Raw genomic sequence first — 22565 nt, 5'->3', positions numbered from 1 at the left:
AACCATTTGCTTCTTAAATATCCATTGTGAAACATGTTTAAAAGTTATTGAGGGGGGGTGTGGCTTAGGAGGCCCACACACGGATGCCTCCTTAACAGTCTCCGGACATCGCCGGGCCTTCAGTGTTAATGGCGCCGTCATAAGTGTCGCCAGAGCCTAGAAATCCTCACTCTGGCTAGGTGAAGCCTCGAGGCATGCAGGGACCGAGTTTCGGCACCCGCAGCCCTCGCTGGACAGGGTTGGGAATCCTGGAATCAGCGGAGCGGGGACCACACCAACTCCAACATGGCGCCTGCAACCCTTGCTCGCCATAAACTGAGCAGCTGACCCTCTTCTCCAGGGTAGAGATGCGTGGGTCTGGGACTGTAACTTGCACTAAGCTGTCTGACCCAAGCTTTCCCTTTGGGGTACCTGTTGTTTTTTCTCTGCATCTTTCTCCTCTCTTCCTTTGGGAGCTGCCTTGAATTACATGCTTTCTGCCCAGCTGGTGAGTGCTCTGGCAGTTGGAGGCTTCCCGTGAGGACTTGCCAGATGCCTGACTCATTGCTTGATGCATACGGAGCATCTCCTTGAGGGCTTTGGTTGGTCCTAGGTGTGTGGTGCCTGGGTGTGCGGTGACTCTTACTACATGGGTGATAGTGGTATCTGTTGGAGTCCCTGTGCATGGATTACATGCTGCCTTATCTCTCTTCACGAGCATTGTAGTTAAGACCCCTCAGTCCCTGTGCACAGATCACATACTGCCTGATCTTTCTTTATTGGTGCTTGGGCTACCTGCGGTCCCTGGATTTGTTACCTGGAGGCTGTGATGGCAAAGAGGGGAAATACCCCTACAGATGGTGATATTGCATGCTTGGTACATGCCTGTGAAGGACCTAAGAAGATTGACAACGCTGTCCTGCTGGTGCAGTGTCCCCAGGAGAGGGGAGAGGACATGGCTCTACCAGCTACCAAACCGGATCTGGCTAACCTGCTGAGGGAACTGAAGCGGGCACTCCAAAACAGTGTTGCCGAGCTCTCCTCTAAAGTTGTGACAATTGACAAACGCGTGACGGAGGCAGAACAGTGTATTAGGGACATTGAGGACTCTTTCTGAGCAAACCTTGGAGTCTTGCGATGCTTACCAATGCCTTCCGAGGTGTGAGGCCCTGGAACACAAGCAGGAGGACATCGACAATCATTCACGACGTAACAATGTCAGGCTACGCAGCATACCTAGATCTGTAAGTGACTCAGATTTGCTGAATTAGGTCTGCACCTTCTTCCGGTCTCCTCTCTGACTGTCTGAGGATGCCAAGGTGGAACTGAACCATACCCATAGTCTTTGAGGGTCTCTCTCGGATGGATCAAGCCAGCCACCTGATGTTTTCAGTAGTGTCAATTTCCTCACGTTTAAGCAGCGCATCATGGAAGCAGCACGTGCAGACCAGCCTTTACTTTTCGGGGTGCCGACCTTCAGATATCCCAGGATCTGGCGACTTTCACAATCCAGAGGCGCAGGATGCTTTGTCCACTTACTGTGTGGCTCAGGGAGAATGGTATTCATTTCAGATGGGGCTTCTCCACTGCTCTGTTCTTCACTGTGGAGGGGAAACATTGGTCAATAACATCACATCAGGATGCTTAGGATTTACTGTCATCATGGCCATCTGGCCCTCATGAGGTTGGGTCCCTAAGCCACAGAGGGGATTGTGGTCAAGAGCTGGTAAGGCACGAAACCCTGGGGGCCACTCGGGAGTAAAATGAAGGTGATTGGCCCCACGCAGGTGAAGTAGTTCTGGATGCTTTTTTTTTTACTTATCTCTATAGGTTCTGGTTGAAATTGAAATTGATATTTTATTTCTATCGCGCTCATACACAAGTGTTTCAGAGCGTGACAAGGCAAGGGAAGGGGAACAGAGGAGAAACAAAAACAACGATCTTACTAGGCCCAGTGACATTGAGAACGAGTAAGTGCATGGTAGAGGGGGAGAGGGAGAAGTGCATGGAAGGGGGATCAAAAGGAGAGTGCGTGGCAAGGAGGGAAAAAAAACAAATAATAATAAATAAATTAATAAATAAAAAGGAAACAAACAGAGGGAGTGCAGCCAGCAAGGGGCAGTGCTGGGTTTAAGGCAGCAGGCTGGGTAGGTCTGATAAGTGCAGGAAGAACACAACAAAGGGGTAGGGGCTGTATGGGTACAGATACAGACCCCAGTGCAAGGGGTGGCTCGGAGGCAGTGCATGCGGGTGGCAAGAGGAGCAGGTACCTGGGCCCGGAGGAAAGAGGGTGGTCAGGTGCATGGTGCCGAGGGAATGTAGAATCAGCAGGGGACAGGGGGGGCAAAGGCAGAAGCAAAGAGGAAGGTCTTGAGGTGCTTCCGGAACCGGAAATGGTTCTCCACAGGTTTCCTCAAGATGGTTCTCCTCACTTTAACTGTTTGGACGATCTAGACTCTGTGAGCGGATGGACTTGGCGATGGCATGAATATTCTCTCTATTGATTTGTAACTGTGTTTTGGTCTGGCGACAGCAGGCAATAGCCCCGGTCTGTGATAATAGCTCCTTTTCTGAACCGTTTTTATACGAGTCTTTCTTGTTGGTGGGTGTGGGATGGGCTTTTTTGGAAGGGTTCTCGTAAATGTTGAGGTAAAATTGGATGCGGGATGGTAAGAGTCATGATCAGTTCGCTACTTGTAGAGTGTGACACCTGCTTAGTTTAAGCTTATCTCTTATTTCCACTTATCACTGAGGTCGTGTTAGCGGACTCCCCGTTGGGCCAGAGTTAAAGAACTTGCTCTTAATGTGCACGGATTGAACTCCCCCTTAAATCTGTGTTGCAGAGATTGAGGGACCAGGAATGTTCCATAGCCTTGTTACAGGAGACGCACCTGTGTCACACTGATTTTCGTAGACTGCGCAATAGACACTTTGCTAAACAATATCTTGCCTATTTCAGTACTAATAAAAGGTGGAACAGGGATCTTTGTTGAGTTGGGAGAGAAGAATGACCCGGGGGGGGGTCATTTTATAGGGGGTCAAGGGCTTGTTAGGCGGTCATCTGTTTACTGTCATATCTCTTTATTCCGCCAGTGAGAAGCAGGGTGGATTCCTGGTGGACTTTCTGTCGGAAAGGACTGCTTTTGCAGATGGACAAGTGATCTTGGTGGTGGGGGTAGGGGGATTATAATGTAGTACCTGACCCCATGATTAATCACACCCACCCTCTGCTACAGACTTTAAACTGGCCCAGTCTTTAATTAAAGTTCTGAGGGAAATGAATCTGGTTTACTTGTGGAGGCTACAACAACACTTGACAACACACATTTTACACGCATATAGGACTTTCTCAAGGATCAATCTCTGGCTCATATCTCCCTTTCTCCAGCATGGGGTCTGGCATGGATTCACATGCTCGTGAATATTCCCCGTTGTCAGTCCGGGAATCCTCGGTAAAAGAATAAACTGTTTGACTTGCACTTACAAACTGTCTTTCTTCTATACACCAAACACTGAGCTCTGGGTCATACTGTCCCCAGCCAATGACTGCCCTCTCCCTAAGCCCCTCCACTGGCAGCCATCTTCACATTTTTACCGCACGTTCAAGTGTTGGGAGTCCTCATGTTGTGCTCAGAGAGCTTTTCTACGTTTTTGCGCTTTTTCGATAAAAAGTTTCTATCGTTGTCAAATAGAGCCTGTGTGTTCTTTCGTTCCTTTGACCGGCAAGCAGGGATCTGTTTGTCGGCGTCTTTCAACGCCCCTTAAGGGCAAGAATTTCATGAAAGAGTTTCATGGAAGATTCCAGAACGCCATTGGGCCTACATCGCACTCCGGACCATGTCGGAGGAGAAGAATGAGGGAGGCTCCCTCTTCAAGCTCTGCTCCAGCTGCGGATTGAGGAACTTGTTTGTGGAGGACAAACACTCTCAGTGCCTCTACTGTCTCCATCCGGACCACAGCGAAGCATATTGTGAAATCTGCCTTGGGTTCTCCAAGCGAACCATCAAGGACAGTCACAGTAGGTTGGTGGCATGGCTTAACGCCAAGGCCTCTACCCTGTGCGGCAAGCAGGGGCATGCCTTACCCAGGACCGGCCGGTCCAAAGAGCTGGCTTCTAAGTCCTTTGAGGGTGCTCGATCCGCGGGGGCCCAAGACAAGGCCAAGTACCGCAAGTTTGTTTCCGTCTGGGTTTCCGCACAAGTGGGTACCACGATACGCAGCGCACGTTCATCTTCGCCATCTGCCTCCATCGCTAGTCATAGCTCCAGCTCCTCCTCAAAGAGGAAATCGGTTAACCCAGGGAAGCTGTGGGAAAAGCCGGAGAAGACCAAGGCGCATGGAAAGGTGTCCAACCTGCCCCTGAAGGCCCAGGTGGTCCAGACTAAGTCATCCTTGAGGATCGAGCTGGTGGCGACCGCCCTTTCGAAGGCAAAAGGGGCTGACCTGGTCCAGCGAGTGGGAAAAGATCTCCACCGTCCGATGGGTGCTGGACGCTCCCACCCACGGACACTCTCTAGAGTTCCAGCAGAAGTGTCCGCGGATACCACTGGTGGCCCGGCAGGAGCAGCACATCCCTCCGCTCCTGCGGGAAGTACGGGCCATATTAAAAAAGGGGGCTATAGAGCTGGTTCCGATGTGACTGCGGGCTCCGCAGTCTACTGCGGATACTTCTTGTTGAAGAAGACTGGGGGCTGGAGGCCCATTCTAGACTTGCGGCGCCTTAACAAATACCTCAAGTCCCAAAAGTTCATGATGGTCATGTTGCAGCACGTGCTTGGCCAACTGGAGGAAGAGGACTTCTTGTCGTCGCTGGATCTGGAGGATGCATACTTCCACATCCCCATTAACGAGAAGCATCAGAAGGTCCTGTGCTTCGTAGTACAGGGAAGGCACTACCAGTTCAAGGCCCTTCCCTTCAGACTGAATTCGGCACCCAGGGTGTTCACAAAAGTGCATGGCACCAGTGGCGGCCCATCTGCGCCTACAAGGGATACATGTGTACACGTACCTTGATGACTGACTCATCCGCGCCAAGTCCAGGGAAGTAGCAGTTCAACACACGGAGAGGACCGTCCAGCTGCTGACAGATCTGGGGTTCTCCGTCAACTATCCAAATTCCTGCTTGATACTATCGCAGAACGTGCTATTTCTGGGGGCCAGGCTCAACTTGGTCTCCTGCCTGACCGCCCCCTTGGAAGAGAGGATAGCGGCCATGCTGGGCAAGGTGCAATGGCTGTTGACACTGAAGACTGCCACGGTGCGGACCATCAAGTCAGATGGGGCATGCTTCTATTCAGTGTTCTCCAAATAAAACTATAAAAATTCTCTTTGGTTATCGACCTCCTGGCCCAGCACAGGCTTTCCTGGAGAAATTAGAATTCTTTCTGGCAGACACGGGGAATAAGCATGACAAGCTGTTATGTTTGGGGGACTTCAATATATGGGCTGAGGAGGTGACATCTGGGGATGGGAGAGAATTAAAGGAGACCCTGGAAGCCCATGCTTTGGAACTTTTAGCATCATCCCCCTCACATTGCCAGGACCATTGTCTTGATGTCCTGCTATATCGAGGGAAGATAATTTGTTATGTTGAGACAATCGCAATATCATGGACAGACCACTATGCCATAGTATTTGAACTGAGAATGCATAAGAAAACTCTGGAAGTGCACACGGAAAATTGGATGGGGGAGTTCCACAAGCTGAAAGATTTATTGAAAATCTCAAGGGAAACTCTGAAACATGCTTTGGCACAGATTGAAGAGGCTCTTCCATGTGAGGAGTTCTTCAATAAAGGCATGTAAATCATGGCTATGCTATTTAATGTACAGGCCCCTCTCCAACAAAACAAAGCCATGTAACCCCTGGTTTTCGCCAGATTTGGCCAAGAAAAGGGTACAGTTGAGATCTTTCGAGAAAAAAATTGTGAAGACATCGTACAGAGAGCATTTTAGAACAGGTCAAGAGCGCCTGAAGAGAATATGGAAAAGCCATTTTTGATGCCAAAGCTAAATTTATAACAGGGAAAATTGACAAAGTCATGAACAGGCCACAGCAATTGTACGCTGCTATTTCCCAGTTAGCAAATCCTGGGTGTGCGTCAGCAGCACCTGAATCATCACAAGCACAGGCGGATGCTTTTAATAATTACTTTATAAATAAAATAGAGCTAATACAAGGAAAGATTATGGAAATTAAACCATTACATCCCCAAGAGGATCTGGAAGTAACAGAGGAGATTAGCCCAGAATGCATATCTCATGATGAAGACACTGGGGCAGATCAGAAGCTATTTATGTTTACGAAAGTATCTGAGGAAAGGGTCTGCACCTTGCTCTCCGCGTTGAAGGCTACTAATGATGTACTCTTCGTTATTCTATCTTCAGTAGCTAAACTAATAGCTCCAGATATTACCCCATTTATCACAAAATTTGTTAACAAATCTCTTACATCAGGGGTAGTACCGATGATTCTGAAGAAATCTGTGGTCACGCCACTGCTAAAAAAAAAAAAAATTTAGACCCTAATTACAGGCCAATGGCAGGATTGTCATGGCCATCGAAAATTCTGGAAAACATTGTGACAGCTCAGCTGCAGGAACATCTGGATCAGGAGAATCTGCAATCCACTGCAATCCGGCTTCCGACCAGGTTTTGGGATGAGATGGCGTTGCTGACGGTCTGGGACTATCTATTGGAGACGGCGGATCAGGGGGGCGTGTCCCTGTTGGTCATGTTGGACCTGTCCGCCGTCTTTGATAGGGTTGTCCATGGGACCCTGCTGAAACGTCTGAGAGAAGTGGGTGGAGTAGTGAAACAAGCTCTTCAATGGTTTGAATCTTTTCTCTCTAGAAGAGAACAAAGAGTAGGATTTGGAGATTTCTTGTTAGATTCAGGATTACAAAGCTGTGGAGTCCTGCAGGGATCGTCCCTTGTCACAGGTTTCCCCCTTTCTCACCTGCTTTCGCTGCTTGATGGAATCCAGAGGAGTTTTCTTCCGTACGGATCGGGTCTTGTACAAGCCTGCTCTGCCGTCTTCGGCTTCCAGTGTTCGTTCAGCTTTAACGTCCGGGAAAAAATGAGGAAACTCCAGGAAGACCAGGAAAGGAGAAGTGCACTCGGAGGCGGGTGCAAGGAATCCGGGAAGAAGGCTAAATAGGAGGAGGGAGGATAGAAGGGAAAGCGGAGGGTCTAGGAATCAGGAAACTACAGAATTCCGCAAGGCGAACTTCAGAGCACACGTCTAGCCACAGCAACAGTAGCGTAGAGACGCGCGGGCTGCGGGGGCATGGCCATTTTATAGAACATGCTGCCTCGGACGTGAAGACTGGTAGGCAGCGTTCTGTGTGTACGGCCATGTTGGAAGTAGTACAGAGTGTAAGCCCCGACGCGTCAAGGACCAGGAGGTCCAGAAGGGGCATGTCTGATGGTTCATGACATCCCTCTCCCCACTGCTTTTTAATTTATATGTTAAACTACTCATGGACATTCTGAGGAAGCACGGCATACAGTTTCACTCATACACAGGTGTTCTTGAGGATACAGAATCTAGAGGAGAAGTACGAAATAGTTGACCGGTGCCTACAAGAAATACAGGCTTGGATGTGTGCGATCCAGCTACTGCTGAATGTCAGCAAAACAGAAAAGACTCTATTCGCTTCAAAGCACAATCTGCAGAGGGAGCATTTACACTCCCTATGTTTCCTGGGGACACAGCTGAATTTCTCCAAGAAAATAAAAAATGTAGGCTGTGTCTGGGAGGATAACATGGGAAGTGGAGCTCAAGTTAGTGCGAAGGTACAAGCAGCTTTCCACTCACTACGCCTACTGAAACATATCCTACCATTCATTGCGAATGAGGACAGAGCGGTAGTCATTGGCACTCTGGTCAACTCGAGGTTAGACTATGGAAATGTATTGCTGTCGGGTATACCAGCCTATCAGTTGCGAAGACTGCAGGTGGCCCAAAATGCAGCGGTTAGGCTGGCGTATAGGTAAAAAATCAGCTCCAACCTCTAACTTAAGAAGAGCCCTACATTGGCTGGCAGTAAAGGAGATAATTGAGTTTAAGGTACTCTGCTTGGTTTATGGGTGTGTTAACAAGACAGGAACAAGATATCTATCAGATAAAATCAGGAGACATGTTCCTACCTGACAACTGCGCTCAGCAGATCAAAATCTGCTTCATATACACCACACCAGGTATATGAGCAAAGGGGACCGCAGATTCGGCGTCTACGGTCCAAGAGCATGGAATAAACTACCCAGAGAAAACTGTGAGATTAAAACCTTTCCGGCATTCCAGAAGGCCGTGAAGACCTATCTGTTTTGTTAGAACTCTCCTAGACCTTAACTGGTGTATTTCAATCTCATATGATTAAGTGGATTAAGACATGGGCCTCATTACGAGTATGGAGGTAGCCATGCCGCTTTTAGCGGCATGGCTACCGCCATACCGGGTACCGGATCCGGGTTCCTGGAATGGGGAAATACCGGGCTATTCCGGCCTTGGAGGACCCGGTATTCCCCCATTCCAGGAACCCGGACCCGGTACATCCCCATTCCCATTTGAGCCCCCATAGGGCTCAATGGGAATAGGGAGTATGCTAACCACGGGCCCATTAATGACGGGCCTGTTGTAAGCATCCTGGTCTGCTAGCGGGTCCCACTAAGGACGCCTGGTTTTACCAGACGTCCTTAGAGGGACTCACGAGCAGACCTCGTAATGAGGCGGTAGAGGGTTAACGGCGCCGGCAGCTCCACCAGCGCCGTTAACCTGATCCGGCTCTGCAGGTTGCAGATAGGACCCCTTCAGGAATTCCTGGACGCTTGGTGGATCCAGGTGTCTGGAAGCTTTGCAGACAAGATTGTTCTCGACGAGGAGTTCCGTCGAGCGATAAGGTGGTGGGGCGTGCACTCCAGCATTGCCGGGGGCACGGATTTCCAGATCCCCCCATACCAAGAGACAGTCACCACACACGCGTCCCTGGAGGGCTGGGGAGCCCACACCGGACGTCTCCACGCCAGAGGCCTGTGGCTACCATAGGAGAGGGCTCTCCACATCAATGTCCTGGAGCTGCGGGCAGTGTTCTGGGTCCTCTAGTCGTTCCTTCTGTCACTCAAGGGCAAGGTGGTGAGGGTCTTCACGCACAATACCACCACGATGTTCTACATCAGGAAGCAAGGAGGTACTAGATACCCGGCGCTCTCCAGAGAGGCGCAGGACTTGTGGCACTGGGCCGTCAGCCAAGAGATGTTCCTCATTCCTTTTCACCTGGCTGGAGTCAAGAACACCTTCGCCGACTCCCTCAGCAGGGAGCTGCGCTCTTGCCACAAGTGGGAACTTCGACATGATCAAGTGAACAACCTCTTCCTCAAATGAGGCAGACCCCAGATCGATCTGTTTGCGACAGCGATGAATTCCAAATGACAGAGATTCGCCAGAAGGTTCCACCAGCCGAGGAGCATGGGGGACGCGTTTTCCTTTCTGTGGGAAGGCCTGTTCTGCCGGAATTCCCCTTCCCCGTTGCCTCTCCGGCTGCGAGTCATTAATCAACTCAAACGGTGGCGATGCAAGATGATCCTCATCGCCCCGGCGTGGCCGAGTCAGATTTGGTAACCGGATCTTCTCAGCCTGTCAGTGTTACCCCCAGTCAAGCTGCAGGTGGTTTGGATCTGCTCACCAGAGAAGGAAGCGCAATCCTACATCACGACACAGGATCGCTGAACCTGAAGGCTTGGCTCCTGCAGCCTTAGGGTTTGGAGTGTACGAGCTGCCGGCAGACTGCAGGGAGGTCCTTACCACGGCCAGAGCATTGTCGCCTCTTCATTGCTAAGGGCACAAGTGCAAACATTTTGCAACGTGGTGCCGGACGCAGAAGACCAACCCTCTGAATATCTTAGCTCCGCAGATTCTTCCGTACTTGTACTTGGTCAAGGCAGGGCAGACGCACGCCTCTATCAAGGTGCTTCTGGCGGCTATCTCCCGCTACACCAGGTCTCCAGGACGGTCTTCTCTTTGGTCCCACCTTCTAGTCAAGGAGTTCCTCAAATGACTGTTTCGATCATTACCACCGGAGAAGGCCCCTACCCCGGCGTGTGAACTCAACGTGGTGCTGACGAGGATCATGGGGGCTCCCTTCAAGCATATGCATCAGGCCCCTCTCAAGTTCCTTTCGTGGAAGACAGCTTTTCTCGTGGCCATCACCTCTGCCAGGAGGGTAGGTGAGGTCCAGGTCCTTTCCTGCAAACAACCTAAGCTGACTTTTCACAACACAACGATGGTGCTGCGGATGCACCCCTCCTTCATGCCAAAGGTTCTGTCGGAATTCCACCTCAACAAGCCTTTGGTGTTGCCTGTGTTTTTTCCAAAACCTTTGTCGCCGGCTAAAAGGACTTTGCACTGGCTGGATGTGGCTTGTGCGCTGAAGTTCTATGTGGTACGCACAAAGTGTTTCCGGAAGACATCTCAACCATTCATGAACTTTGGTCCTGTGTCCGAGGCTTCCATCTCCAGGTGTCTCTCCGGCTGCATCACACACTGTCACTGGTTGTCAAACCAACCGCTGCCCGGCCGTCTTAGACCCCATTCTACCAGAGCGATCGCTGCGACGACGGCGTTCCTGTCTGGTGTGCCCCTGCTGGACATCTGCAGGGCTGCTACGTGGAGGTCCACGCACACCTTTACAAGATTCTACTGCGTCCACAGGGATTCCAGAGAGGAGTCCAGGGTTGGCCAAGCAGTGCTACGCAAACCTGTTCGGCTGAAGGTGAGCCTGTTCCGGAGGGAAGAGTATTTGCTTCTGTTGAGCCTTGCCACCTCCTGTGGTTGTGTAATGTTGTACTGCTATGTATTCTTTATTCATGAGCATGTGAATCCATGCCAGACCCCATGCTGGAGAAGGAACAAGTTGCTTACCTGCAACTATTGTTCTCCAGCATGGGTCTGGCATGGATTCACATGCAAACCCTCCCTCCTGTCCCTCTGTGGCTCTTCTTGGTCATACTGCCACTTTATGGGCTATTAAATCTGAAGATGGCTGCCAGAGGAGGGGCTTAGGGGGAAGGGCAGTCATTGGCTGGGGGCAGTATGACCCAGAGCTCAGTGATTGGTTTATCGGAGAAAGACAGTTTGTAAGTGAAAGTGAAACTGTTTTTTCTTTTTGATTCCCGGCCTGACGACGGGGAATATTCATGAGCATGTGAATCCATGCCAGACCCATTCTGGAGAACAATAGTTACAGGTAAGTAACTTGTTCCTTCTGATTCCGTTTGTATCAGAGGTACTCATTGCTACCCATGTACTCTCAGATCATGCAGCAGTTGAGTGTACACTTTCAGTTGATAGGTTGTCCCCCGTTAGCAGGCCCCCATGGAAGCTGCACGACCCGGCCCTCTCAGATTTGGTGTTCAAAGGACCCCGTAACTAAAGCAATAACTGATTTCTTTAGGGAAAATAGCACTGCTACCGTTCCGACTGCCACGGTATGCGACCCTATGAAGGCAGTGATTAGATGGGAACTGATTGCTCACACAACTGCTTGCACTCATAGGAATAGAACCCTAAGATAGGCACTTTAGGGGGAGATGCGCGCTTCAGAAATGCTTCATAAGCATTTCAATTCTGTCATGGCCAGGAAGGGCCTACGGGTAGCGCGAAATAAACTAGAAGCACACTTAGCAGGACATACGGCCAAATCGATTATTCGTGCTAAGCAATCTTATTATGCCATGGGTAATATGGTGAATACATTTCTGGTTCATAAATTGAAGGCCATACATACAACAAATACTACAGCAGTGCTGGTAGACTCAGACATAAATATTCAGTACAAGGAATCGGCGAAAAGGAAGGTTTCTGAATGATATTTACCCACAGAATCTGAAGCAGGCCCGCCCCCCCCCCCCCATCTCTGCGACTTACGCCAGACTACCAAATCAGGCTCTCGTCTACTGGTCAGGAGACCTTAGATACTCCTGTAACCACGGAAGAGGTGGCAATAGCAATAGTTTCTCTTAAACACAGGACCCCTAGTCCGGATGGTTTCTCAGCATCGTTTATACGATTTTTCAACCACAACTACTCAAACCTTTGACTAACTTATTCAACTTGTTCCCGGAATTTAGGGAGGGTTACTCCTTCGATGGAGTCAACTACAATTTTAATACTTAAGCTGGGGAATCCCACACAGGATTGTCACCCGTACAGGCCAATTTCTTTGAACCTGGATGCCAAGTTGTACTCTAAGGTGTTGGCCTCGAGGTTGGGGACGGTTCTACCCCAACTGATAAATCCGGATCAGGCTGGGTTTATTCCAAAGCGAAGCACACAAGACAACATCAGATGAGGCTTGGAAATCCTTGACCTAGCCAGGAGGGGATAGTCTTGCCTTGGGAGTACTCACACTGGATGCTACTAAAGCATTCGACAGAGTGCACTGGCCCTACCTTTGTGATGTTCTGCTTGCTTTTGGATTTGGCCCGTTGGCTAACTACCATTGACCTGTTACTCGAATAAGGGTTAATTGCCCCTGTCCCTATCGCTCATGGAACTAAGCAGGGTTGTCCACTGTCTCCTTTGATTTTTGCTCTTGTAATGGAGCCATTTGCGCAAAGGATCAGAGACAACTCGGAGATCACAGGGACTGAGGTAGCTTGGGTGCAACACAAAATGCCTCTTTATGCCGATGATGTCCTGCTCATGTTAACTAATATACCAACCTCCCTTGAGGCTGTCGTGTCTGAATTAAGATGATTTGAACTGGCTTCTCTGTCAATTACTAGAAATCCTTGCCATAAGTGTGCAATTGCCCAAGCAAGTCATTGCCGCTGCGAGATCCACCTGTCGATTCCGTGGGCATCTGACACTATTGAGTACCTGGGGGTGAGGATTCCTGTTTCCCCGCAGGATGTATATTGGGTCAACTTCCCAGGGTTGCTTAAGGATCTTGCCGAAGATCTTAAACGTTGGAGTAAGCAGGAAATATCACCGATGGGACGAATCGCTGCAGTAAAAATGAATCTTTTACCCAGATTCTTGTATCTTTGTCAAGCCTTGCTAGTTAAGATACCCAATCTTGAAGTACGTATGCTGCAGCGTAGCGTCCTACAATTTATCTGGGTGGGCAAAAAGCCTAGAGTTCCAAAAGCTGAGGTTTTAAGCGATGCCCGGAGGGGAGCAATGGCGGCTCTGGGCCTCCTCAGGTATTATGTGGCTGCTCGGGTTATGCACATTTTGGCTTGGAGGTCCCCTCCCAGATGGGTAGCTCTTGAGAAAGCCAACTCCTCCTGCCGGTTATCTTTCTTACCCTTTATCGACAATACTAAACTCCCCGATCTGACACACACTTGAGCTCGACAAAAATCTTGCTGTATTACTGGCACGTGGCTTTTATGAAGAAGTGGGTGAATCGGGTTTCAGACCGTGCTCTCCAGTCTTTGGTAATGCAGAATTCTCCCCAGGATTCTTAGGGAATAGTTTTTCAAATTGGCATAATGGGGGTCTGCATAGCTTGCATCAGCTGTACCAGGAGGGCTCTCCTCTCTCGTGTCCGAATGTAAGGCTCAATTCTCACTAACCGAAGGCGAACGATTTAGATATGGTCATATTCGGCACTGGATTTCACAACTGTGAGGAGCCAGGTGACCTGCGAAGGTGAGAGTATTGGAATGTACCCAACAGTATGGCATAGATGGGGGTAGAATCTCATGCTTTTATAAACTTTTGGGAGGCAACTTACTAACCGTCAGATCCTCCTACATTGCCATTTGGAAAGCGGATGTGGGACCTCCTGTCGAGGATTTATGGGAAGAGATCTGGGCTAGAAACCACGCCTCCTCTAGATGTGTAACCAATAGAGAATGCATGCATAAACTTTGCTACCGATGGTAGCAGCCTCTGCTAACTTTACATAAAATGAATGCTGCTTTGAATTCGGCTTGCTGGAGGGGGTGCGGCCTTGGGAAGCTACTTTCATATGTGGTGGTCCTGTCATGTGATCCACACTTTTTGGGTTGCTGTACTGTCTCACATTAAGGAGAGAACTGCAGTGGACTTACCCCTGGCTCCACTAGTTGGCCTATCGCGGTGCTCAGTGGAAGATGTGTACCCTAAATCGGGTTGCAGAGCACAATCGGCGACACACCAATTTTTAGCAACTAAAATATAAATAGCACGATCGTGGAAGGCTCTTATGGGGCCAGTATTGGCACAATGGTGGATGGAGGTATGGGACATCTTGGTCGACGAAAAAGTTACAGCATGTGTAAAACAATGCGCTGTCTTGGTATCTAAATTTCTGGCTCCCATTTGTTGACTATTACCAGAATTTTCCCTCCCTAACTTTTAAACCGTCTCTACTTTCAAACTATTCCTTGATGTGATGTCCTTGGTGTGGTACTTTTTTTTATTTTAACAAGGTTATGCATTTTCGCATTAGCGCCTCGGTGGTGGGATGGCTTGTTGGACCCGGGAATGTTGTGCATTATGCATTCAGCCATATTTTACTGTCTATGTATGTCTCGCATCCTTGTTTGAATAAAAGGTTTGGGGAAAAAGTTATAGAATTTTGCTTTTATACTTAACAGATACTTCATTGTTCTGATATTGTGAAATGTGTAGGCTTAATTGAGCTGCAACAAGAATGCTGTGTGACTTGACTAGTTTATATTTGTGTATGATTTTGTATTATCTGGGGAGATGGTTTGTATTTATGGCCTGTATTGTTTGTCTAATTGTGCATAGGAGACTTTTAAATATTCATGTTCGTGTGCAAGGTTTGTTGGAAACCAAAGCACAAATGGAAAAATAAATAAAAAAGAATGCTAATCCATGCACTGGGAGAAATTGTTAACCCTGAGGTGCAGGCCCGTTTCTTGGCCCGGGCAAGGCGGGCAGCTGCCCGGGGCGCAACCGCCAGGGGGGTTCGCAATTACCCCGCTACACTGGAACCTCTGAAGGGGATAAAATTCCCCAGTTTGTGGGGCGGCGCATTGCCGTGGGGAAAGTTCTGTGGGTCAGGTACTGGCGCTGCCCCTTCCGACTGTAATGTCACAAGTACTACGTAACATTACAGAAGTCAGAGGCTTCCTCCGACCACTTTAGCGCCACTTGGGGGGGGGGGCATAAGCACAACAATTAAAACACTTCAGGTCCCCCTGCAGCTAAAACCAGCTCCTCCCATCACAATGCAGGCAGGAAACTGCTAATGGTGGGCCATTGGTCACTGAATGGTTTCGTGCTGACATTGTGTTGGGAGGGGAGGTAGTGTGGGGCGTGGGCGTGCACTGTAGGCAGCTTTGCCTCTCCCAAAATAAAGCGGCGCTATTTCTTTCATGCTGCTTCTTTGCCAAACTTTATAACAATTCCACTTTAAACCACTTCCATGGCACTGGTGATGAGTTACTTCATTATGCTGATAATAGTTTTGATCAGTGTTGCTGAGTAAATATTCTTTAAGCCATGACCCGGTTCATTTATTTATTCATGCAATGTTTGTCGGGTACATGGACACAGATTATTTATTTATGCAATGTTTGTCGGATACCTGTATCCGACAAACATTGCATAAATAAATAGGTACCCGACAAACATTGCATGAATAAATGAATAATCCGGTTCCATGTCTCCTTATAACAAGTCAACAGTCAGACTTTACTGTATCAAAGCATACACTTGATTCCCATTGAAATAATTTTAAAGTGATTGTTTATTGTGTTCGGGTGTCTCCTTGTCATTGCCCTTTTGGCTTAGGTTGCCTCCAAACCCCCTTCAGCATCTTGTGTTCTTTGATGGTTGCATATACTGCATCCTGTGCCATATTCATGTTCTCTTGGTGTGCCCAGTCCTCATTATCTGCAGCCTAAGTGGGACTAGAGCATACAATTGTCTTGGGCACCAATGAAAAAGTGGCCCACTGTTGCAAATGGCAATTCATTCCTTGTGTAACGGACTGTTTGACTTTGGGTAGGAGTCCCTTAATGGTGTAGTTTGGGAGTGGGGTGGGGTGCGATGCAGTGGGGCTGGGGCGCGGGGTGCGGTGGGGCTGGGGTGCGGTGGGGCTGGGGCGTGGGGTGCGGTGGGGCTGGGGCACGGGGTGCGGTGGGGATGGCGCATTGGGTGCGGTGGGGCTGGGGTGCGGGATGGGATGTGGGGGGGTGTATTCCTAGTGTTTCGCTCTGGGCACCAAATGGATTAGAAACTGCCCTGCTGAAGTGCGTTATAATGGTTTTCAAACAGGCAACATAACTGTGGAAACCATGATGACCATTCTCCGTGATAAAGAGAGTGGAATTAACATGCAAGGAGGATTCATGACAAGTGGGAGTATGGCATCCATCCTGCCACAAGACTGCAGCCTACCTTGTGTTCACTTATTTACAGGCACGCCTGATGCAGACAGGTGTGAAACCATTGTTCGCTAAACACTCCTTTTGCTTGGTATAATATTTCTTTACATTAATGTTTTGGCTATAGAACAGTGATAAAACACACAAGTTATGAAATAGTTAAGTTGACATTCATCACACAATGTTGTCCATGCACGAAGCCCCCAAAACAGACCACCTTGAGTTAAGCATTTCCATAAAACATTCAGGTGCTTCGTTTCAGCAATATGGTGATTAGCCCTCTCTTAACATGGCATTCTTCCGTGTTAATGTGTCTACGTACATGGGGGAGTAAACAATGTTACGTTGGTGTCATGAAACAGAAAAGTCAAATGTTTTTCATTTATGTGATTTTTATTATTTTTTGATCCCAGCAATTAAACCACTGTACAGGGCTTTTGTAATCCTCGGTGGCAGGGGCGTTGCTAGGGGGGGGCTGAGGGGGCTATAGCCCCTGGTCTTTTGGTTGTAGCCCCGGATAGAATTGCAGGAGCTACAGCCAAAAGACTAGCTAGCCCCCAGTCCCAACAGTTCCGACATCAGCTTAGCCCCGGGTCTTTTCCAGACCTAGCAACTCCCCTGCTCGGTAGCCTTTCAAATACTGTGCTTTCGTTGTGTTGGTGCAGAAGGGTCCCTCCTTTGTTCCTGCTCAGTCCCGTGTGTGCCTCGAGCTCCTGTATTCCCACCACAGCCCCGCAGTGTAGAGCTCGGTTCTACTCCATGCGACTTAATTTCTTCAAACCCCCTCTTTCCCAGTCTCCCCTTCCTCTCTCCACGGCCGCTCAGTGTTGCCAGGTCAGAAGGAAAAAATAAGCTGAATGTTCCTTTAAAACAAGCCCAAAACAAGCTGACTCCCAACCAAATAAGCTGCAAAAACAAGCGCACCTCTAAAATAAGGTGGAAAGGTCTCAGAAGTTGAAAAATAACTATAACGCAAAGAATACATACAGAGAGCTCAAACATATGTTAACAAAAAGCATTTATTAAAATTGTTATTTTCTAACAATTGGTGTCTATTTTAATTTGTTGTATGTGTGCGACTTATAAAAGCAACATTATTGGCTTTTTGGATCCTCGGCTGCTCTGGTGCTTGATTCGTCGCTCACCTCTGGTCCTTGGCTACATTGCAGGTACCTGCCAAGTAGCCCCATGTACTTCATGACACTGAGCCAGTCCAGGCATTTCCTATTAAATGCTAGGACTGGTATTTTATTTCTTCCCATTATAAGTATGGGCCTACAAGGACCAGTATGCAAAGGGAAAATCCAGGACTAGCTCATGGCGACAAGCGTGACATGGCCCCCCCACTGTCGTCCTTCTGGTATTGGGAAACCTGGTTGATTGTTGTCATCTGGTCCTTGGTTCATATAGTCCATCACCCCTCTGGTCATTGGCTCCCTCATGACTTACTCCTCTAGTAAATCACTAGCCCACCCATTGACTGTTCATTGCCATGCTAATCCCCAACCCCAGGGCTTTAAGTGGGCCGGGGCCTGCTGGGGCTGAGCCCCGGCAGGCTCTGAAATTTCGTTTTGAGGCGGGGCCCTGCCGGGCCCAGTAATCTCCCCTGGCAGCCCCGGCCACTACACGAAAAGGCATTTTTTTCTACAGCCTGAAGCGCTCGCTCGTTTGCGAGAGCTTCAGCCTACAGAAAAAAATGCCTTTCAGCCATAATGGTGGCGCCGCACCTGCGAGGCATCCCTTTAATCAAGAGATTCCCGTCGGCCGGCGCCACCATTATGGAAAAAACGTGAGGCCGCTGAAAGCAGAGGCCTTGCTTTCTAAATACTGGAGCTGCCGCGCATTCGCGGGAGTTTCAGTATTTAGGAAAAAGGCCTCTGCTTCCAGTGGCCTCACGTTTTCAGCCTTAATGGTGGTGCTGCCCCTCCCCAGCTGGCGAGGGGCAACACCACCATTAAGGCTGAATAGGCAGGCGCTGTCCCCTGCCAGGCAAGCCTACACAAAATAAATGCAGAGATCAGCACCCTCTCCCCATAGGGGAGAGGGTGCTAATCTATACGAAAGGCTGCCTGGCAGGGGTGGCAGTAGCCCATTGAGCCCGGGCTCGTTAAGGGGGCGTGGCCTAACGGGCCATCAAGACCCCCGCTGTTAGGCCACGCCCCCTCGATGAGCCCCGGCTCGATTTGTAGTGCCACTTAAGGCACTGCCCAACCCTGTTCTTGCCCCTCCCCGCCCAAAACACCTTATCATGGGAACTCTTTGTGCTCTCTTTAATCAAGCCTTAACATTAAACTTTGCACTCAATGCTGAATGAATTTGAGCTGTAAATGCTACTGGTGTAATAGAAATGTCTTAACCTGGTCTGCGTTCAGCCAATCAAGTTAAAAGCACTGTGTGTGTCCTTCAGTTAGTCATGTTAAAAGTTTTTGGCTTTTGCAAACTTATCAGGCATTTGCCAGGCACTGCCATTAGATGCCCTGGTACTTGCACCATTTTGCACCTGGTGCCGTTCATACAACTAAAGATAGCAGTGCCTACCAAGGGCCTTTCCCATGCCTACACAAAACCCTAAACTATTGTCATTGTCTATGCTTGTTTCCATCATGACTAAACTACATGTTGCTGTAAATACCCCGTGTTTACCTCTTGGCTAGGTAATGCGTCTTCAAAGGGTCTCTCATATTGAAAGAGCCCATCAATGCAAAAGAAAGGAGTACTTGCAGATTCACATCAGGAAGGCAATCAGCCCGAGCCTCACAGCGTGTGCATAACAGCTTAAGGCAAGACGGCATGTTCGCCTTTCATATTCATTTTTTTTTTGTAAATGGGGCCAAGTCAGACAGACTGGCAAACAAGCGGAACAATAAGCACACAATTAAGGAAAAACGCAGACAAAAACCGCGACAAGCAACCTGCTAATATTATAAGCGACTTTGGGCAAAAACAAGCCCAAAGTCACTTATAATATAATAAGCGGACATGGCAACACTGCGGCCACTAAAAAAGAATAAAATATGAGAACTGCTTAAATGATGGACACGGGCACTCAAGGACAGGGGTGGAGCTACGTAGATCACTGGCCAATCCCAGGAACAGAAATGTAGGAGGGCGGGCTATGACATTAGCTTTTCATTTCGGGCTGCATGTATGGCTGTAGCCATCAAGTGGGCGTGACTCCGAAGATTGCCGAACACTGCCTCCCACAATCTACCATGGGAGGCAGGATAGCATACAACACCGGCACGTGACACCACAATAGCCAAACTTTACCAACAGCAGATAGATAACCAGATCTAGTTTTGAAAACGAAGCTTCAAGTCCCAAAAGGAAACAGTTCAGAGATTTTCCCCAGCAACCACTCACCTCTCACTGTATTTTCACGGATCAGGGGAAACTCAGCATGTAAGCTGCGGGCCCCACACCGTAGCAGGGAGGCGTTGCCAGCAAGGGCCACTTCCTCCAAAGTCCCGGGGACCCCTAGCACAAAGCCCAGACTGACCCACGGGGCTAACGCAGAAGACATCTGTACCGGAAATGCCTTCCAAGGCTCACGCCGAGGTATTTATGCACTGAGCGTGGCGTGAGGTCAACGCGGGTCTCAATGCCAGGGTCACCAGGTGAAACCCATCACCTCTTAATTAGACCGGCCTCAAGCCTAGGTGATCCCCACCCCCTGCTACGCAGGTCTGCCGCACATTAATGCTCTACACTACAGCCACAGTTCCGCCCGCATAGCTGACGTGATCTCAACTCAGGTGAAACCAATTTCCCTTTCAATCAGGCATGGCCAAACGTACGCATTTTTAAAAGTCGGATCTTAATTGTCAAGCTCCTTCTCGAACCTCCCCTTTGACCTCCTGCCACAGGCCAGTTCAATGGAGGGTGTGTGTGATGTTCTTCAAAAACGTTTTTTTTCTTAAATCAATTTGGTTCAATGCATGTACTTCTTGATGTACAAATATATGTATAAGTAGAAGAATTCAACTTGATATCGGTTCTGGGTTTCTTCCTTTGCCCCTTGCAATTGGTATTGGGTAACTTGACTACGTTGCAACCTGTCCTAGGGTGCTTCTGTGTCTGAGAATGTGTACGGGCCAATCTGCCTGATTCCCAGTGCTGATCCCGTAGCAGTGTCCCTGGGAATTGTGGTCCTTGTAGTTTGTGTATTTTTCTAAATATCATGATTACAGTGCCGAATTTTGCATGAATCCAAATATGCTGTCATACTTGCCCACTCCAGTCAGGGGATGCTAACTCGGTTCTGATTTTTATTTTGCATTCTGGGTCTAATAGACCTGGATTTGCAGAAAGAAACAAAGGGCTGGATTAACATAACACATTGGCATGCATCAGCCACGTTCCAAGTGCACAGCATTCGTTTGTTCTGCCACATGATGTCTATTTAAGTATGTCTTGGGGCACAGCTACCCTCTGCATTACATTATTTGCAGGGCTGGTGTCCGGCCGGTTATTTGAATCCTTTTGCAAGTGTCCTGCAAATCTTTTGAATGCGACGAATCTAAGGAGGAATCGATTTATATAGAGCCCCGATCTTCATATACATATATATGCATACATCTTCCTAGCACATAGCATAGTTGCAAGCTGCCAACATGACCCGTTCCAATCTGTAGGTTCTTATCCAGTCCTGTTGTTTTTCTTTGCATTCTTGGACTTGTAGTCCGACTTTCATAATGGGTAACGTGGAAAAAAACAGAACTGGCTAATCACCTACAGATTGGAATGGGTCATATTGTTAAGTATGTAGTTGATAAGGTTAACACGATTATCCATGGGGTTTCACCATCAAATCTCAATAACTGTTTAACTCTTCCATTGGAAATTCGGAAAAATTGCCACAGTACATTTCAGAGGCATCCACCCCTACCTGGAACATTACTGAATTTTTCATGCACGGCTTAATATTTTGGAAAAGTTGTATTGCTAATAGCATATTGGACGACATATAACATGGGGTTTTCCGATAAGGAAAACAAAATTCGGCCTAAAATATCAGTAAATTGTCATCTACGTTTTTATTTAGCATGCACCTAAATATATCAGTATCCAGTGTCCTGAGAAAAAAAAATCTAAAATGGAGCTGCTCAATTTTGAGATATTTGAGTATGAATATACACAGTATCTGCCACGGGGCCGTTGGGCAGCTTGCCCTCCCAACCCCCCTAGGCGCTATAGAGCGGAACACCACGACATCTCAACGCTAGCCAGGACATTTTTCACAGCTGCTGCCTTCTCAGGAGCGCTGTGGCTGAAGAAAGTGTTCCAGGTGTCCTTGCCAGCCACGGTATTCCAACTTCTTTGTGTCTCGCATTGCCCTGCTAAAGGGCAGAAGTTTAACTCAATGGCTGTGCCACCCACATTCCATTCGGGCCCTTGCTGAACGGACCTGGTCCCCTTTCCAGCTTTCATTAGATGACAAAAGGCACCTTTAAAGGGCTGCACACTTACTGTTCATTTATTTTGTTTGCAGCCTTTCTTAGGTATGGGTGTTTAGTCAGTCGAATTTACTTAAATAAGGACCAGCCCCTACTTTGTTTAGGACTGGGGAAGTGTACAACATTAATGCACAAATGGTGTCCCAACCAGAAAGTTATTTTTATGTGGAATGAAATCACTTGTACGATAGCAAAGGTGTGCTAGTCCTAGGCGTTTTGTAGAACCACCGCCCATCTCGTGGAGCCCAATATTCTCTAACAATTAAGGGCTGGTATCTCTGGTACCGTGTTTCCTATCACATAATTCGGTTGTTTAATGAAATTCGTTTTTATTGTGAGTAGATTGTAAAAAATGTTAACCAAAACAATTAGTCAATAATACTGGAGTAATGGATTCATACATTCAAGGGTTATACAATAGCATTGGTGCAGAATAATTTAGCAAACATACAAAGAACAAAAAACAACAAGGACAAAAACAGTAAAAGTAATATAGTTCACAAGACCGCTAGGGGCCGTGGATCAAGATGGCTGCATAAGCTGGGAGCTATCAACCCCGCCAAATGTGAACATTGATTAAAAACAGAAACCCCAGTAAACGATTCTACAGAGGCCAGTACAATGATTAGAAAGAGAGGAGCCACACTCCCTGTGCACAGATAGGAGAGGCGCCGGATGAACGTAGGTGCAGGAGAGGGGAGAAGCGCAGTGCCGGATGTGTGCCCGATCTGGGGGGAGAAAGCACCATGCGGCCATCAGCCCAGAAGCAGCAGTGATACCGGGA

The 22565-nt window shown here is 48.4% G+C and overlaps 2 protein-coding genes across 3 annotated transcripts in view; one reads left to right on the top strand and one right to left on the bottom strand.

The window, feature by feature from the left end:
* Nucleotides 1-19818, bottom strand: part of LOC138582595 (zona pellucida sperm-binding protein 4-like) — a 50456-nt gene extending 30638 nt beyond the window's left edge. For both annotated transcript variants that reach the window (XM_069654009.1, XM_069654012.1), the window contains exon 1: nt 19689-19818. The gene's annotated coding sequence lies outside the window, so the exon portion shown is untranslated. The remainder of the gene's footprint in view (nt 1-19688) is intronic.
* Nucleotides 19819-19990: 172 nt separating this feature from the next.
* LOC138582594 (uncharacterized) overlaps nt 19991-22565 on the top strand; it is a 100117-nt gene continuing 97542 nt past the window's right edge. Inside the window, exon 1 of the mRNA XM_069654007.1 lies at nt 19991-20080. The gene's annotated coding sequence lies outside the window, so the exon portion shown is untranslated. The remainder of the gene's footprint in view (nt 20081-22565) is intronic.

This window comes from Ambystoma mexicanum, chromosome 3q, assembly GCF_040938575.1.
Source record: "Ambystoma mexicanum isolate Mex_15411 chromosome 3q, UKY_AmexF1_1, whole genome shotgun sequence".
Taxonomy (NCBI): Eukaryota; Metazoa; Chordata; class Amphibia; order Caudata; family Ambystomatidae; genus Ambystoma; species Ambystoma mexicanum.
Note: the sequence above shows the minus strand (reverse complement) of the source record. Positions and strands in the feature narration are given on the sequence as shown.